Raw genomic sequence first — 3,223 nt, 5'->3', positions numbered from 1 at the left:
ACACCTGCCTGACATTACTTTCTGCTGCCATGCACCCTGCTATTCTGCTGGAAGCTTCACCCCAGCCCCTGGCATCCATATACCTAAAGAGTCTGGAATGTTCTGGTGAAAGTTCTATCTCAATCCCCCTACCCATCTCTCTCCCTACCCTGCTGCATCTCAGAAAGCCTGCCAAATAATGGCCCCCTCCCCAAGAGATGCTCAAGACCACTCCCACAGGGTATTTAAACTGCCTCCCAGAAAACAAGAGATGTGGTTTTCAGGTCTTCCTTTTCTATCTCTTCTGTGTGTGTGTTTGGGGGGGGGGGGTGATGATTTATTTAATGGAGTATTTTATCCATTAAACCTAGGCTTTGTCTAATTTGGTTTGATTTGGTCTGATTTGGATTGCTGTGTCAGCAAAGAGGCTTTTCCGGGGGAGCAGAAATTTTTCACCTGCCATGATGATAAGAGAATAAGTCTCTGAAACTGTAAGCAAGTTCCCAGTTAAACACTATCTTTTATAAGAGTCGTCTTAGTCATGGTGTGTCTTCACAGCAGTAGAGCTGAGTAAGACAGGGGCTGGCAGAGAATAGAAACTCCACCTCACGATGAAATGTGCTCTGAGAGGTAAACGTAGAACAATAGAAGACAAATCCCATCTCCACCAGACAATAATCAAAGCCTGACTTTAAACCTTTAAATATCCTTCAGATCAATCCATGGGTATGGGCCAGATGGAAGAGGTATTATCAAAAGATGCTGGATTCATGCAGCCTTCCATAACATTCCAGAAAAGGAATTCTACTGATCTATATAGGAAGGGGCTGCCCTCAACAGCTGAGAGCCAGGTTGGGATGCTGTAGGCAAGAAATTAACTGTGGGTAATTATGGAGCTTAATCTTCATCTATAGATTTCTTGAGGGTTTCAAATCTTCGTATAATTTTCTTGATGAGACAGAATAGAGGAAATTCAGAAATACTCCTCCCCCCACATTTCCTAGAAAGTAAACAATAAAGGAGCCATGAGCCAGGCAGATGTGTCTTTGTCTACTTTTGCACCAGCTTCTCAAGACTGGAAGTTGGAGAAGGGAACCCCAGAGGGACGAGATTTGGGGGCTTCTGACTTCTTGAAGTAGCCAATCTCTGCTAGGCCATTTCTGCACTGCCAGGGGATGGACACAGACACACTGAGATGGTAAATAAAACGTACAGTAAAACCCAAGAACTGAGTTTCCCCTACGACTCGACCTTCACATCTCAGAACTGGTGCTAAACGAGTTCCTCTTCTTTGCGTTTATAGAACTTCACACATGGTGTTTCATACACACAGGGGGAGCTAATGAGTGTCTAAACAATAAGCCCAGGGACCCGACTGCCTTTCACGAATCAATGCTTAACTAAAAATGAAACTGGGAGAGACGTGGACACCGGCGAAGGGCAATGAAGGTGAAAGGAGTGTGAAACTTTTCTGGATGATAGTTCTGAGCAATCAATGGGCATCCTTTGGGGCAAATGATAAATTCTGATTGGCTGGTGAGATTGAAGTTGTTCCTCATTGGTCAGCTCGCAAATCAATAGTTTCTGTGTATTCCTAGAGCCACCTCTTCACCATAGGGCCCACGTGCATCCATCAGGATGCTCACACAGAACCAGAAGAATGTTGATGCTCAGCCCACTAACGAATTGGTTTACTTCCCCGGGAAATTATTGGTCTCCCCCTCTCTAAGTTTCAAAGGGAGATTAACAGAAATGTGGCCAACCTCTCATCTGGTGCCCTGTGACAAACAGCATAGGAAGAACATGTCATACCTGCATGGATCCACTTTGTACGCTTATTCCAGCCTCGCGAAGTCAGCGGCTAAGCTTGCAGGGCCTCTGCTGTCCTGCTCGCCGCACTGTCTGATATTCCTAGAATGCTTCTTCCTTTCCATGAAGGCATCCAGACTGCTATTAATTACCAGCTACAGTTACTCTAGCCACAGCTTTGTATGTTCATATTATAGCTCAACTCAGTCGATTCAATTAGCTTTCCAAGAGCAATGCACGGGCGGGCACTCGCATTTCCCTTTCTTCCTCACTTTATATTGCTGAATTAACAAAACCATCTTCTCATTTCTAAACTCAAATATTAACTCATTCACTTGCTTCTGCTTCAGCTATAGTCACCTGCAGAGTCTAAGGTGGCATTTTAACTATGCTATCTATTCCTCTACTTACTGCCTGCCACTTAGCCTATTGGGACATTTTAGTCATGATGATCATTTTTAAAGAAAATGTATATCACGCCAGTGACTCCTTTAAATTATCCAACAGGCCCTCATCTTGAGCATGGAACCCTTAACTTGTTTATAATATCCATGCCAACCTTTTTCTAACTCTTTATCCCCCTTCCTCCTTTAATCTCCACCCTCTGGCAATACCACTTTTCTTATGAGACATACCTTTTCTATTCATTGGGTCTGGGGATGTATTATCTCCACATTATGACTAACTGCAAGTCAACTTGAATTTCTCAGTGCCTAGACTGATCTGACTGGAAACTCTGAACTTCCCTTGATATCATAATCATACTTGAAGGCCCTATAAATCAAAGGGTCCCCCTTATTCAGTTTTATATTGCCTGAAACCAACATATCAAGATATCTCAATACAGGGTGGGAATTCAGTATATATTTATCATAGAGAATTTAACTGGGAAAAATAAATGAAGAAAAAAATGTGAAAAAAATGCACAAACCCCACCCCCATACATCCTCCCTGAAGTGTTCAGTTTACCTAATCATACCACAAGAATCCGCGTGTTGCTTGGCATATAAAAAAGTGTGGATGAGAAAGCTCATCACAGGTGAGTGACTAGATCCAAATTGGGCTGGACAAGGACCCACAGTAACTAAAAGCCTTGGAGAAGTCAGGAGAGCTGAGGAGACACAAGGCATAAGAAGGGGAAACTGAGGAGGCAGAGAAGGTCATTAAAGGGAAAAGCAATCCTCAAGTTCAGAGAGGATGCTAATGCCAGAAGGATGACTGACCTTCAGACTTCAGAGCATTTGGCTAGGTGCTTAATATAAAATGAAAGAGTTTCCAAAGCAGGGCTAAGTCTCAACACGATGCCATATTCTACATTACTCAACAGAAAGAAACACACAGTGAACCCTGAGAGTGTGGATAAAGGACTGTGGATGGGGGAGGGTGGACAGAGGAGGGAGGATGGGGGAGGGTGGATGGAGGAGGATGGGGGAGG

General features: G+C 43.7%; 1 protein-coding gene across 23 annotated transcripts in view; it reads right to left on the bottom strand.

Annotated features, from left to right (window-relative positions):
- The window catches only part of Nrxn3 (neurexin 3), a 1,572,781-nt gene that overhangs the window by 1,003,068 nt on the left and 566,490 nt on the right, over positions 1-3,223 (bottom strand). The gene's annotated exons all lie outside the window — the stretch shown is intronic.

Source organism: Microtus ochrogaster, chromosome 1 (genome assembly GCF_000317375.1).
Source record: "Microtus ochrogaster isolate Prairie Vole_2 chromosome 1, MicOch1.0, whole genome shotgun sequence".
Taxonomy (NCBI): domain Eukaryota; kingdom Metazoa; phylum Chordata; class Mammalia; order Rodentia; family Cricetidae; genus Microtus; species Microtus ochrogaster.
This window is presented reverse-complemented; position numbering and strand designations above follow the sequence as displayed.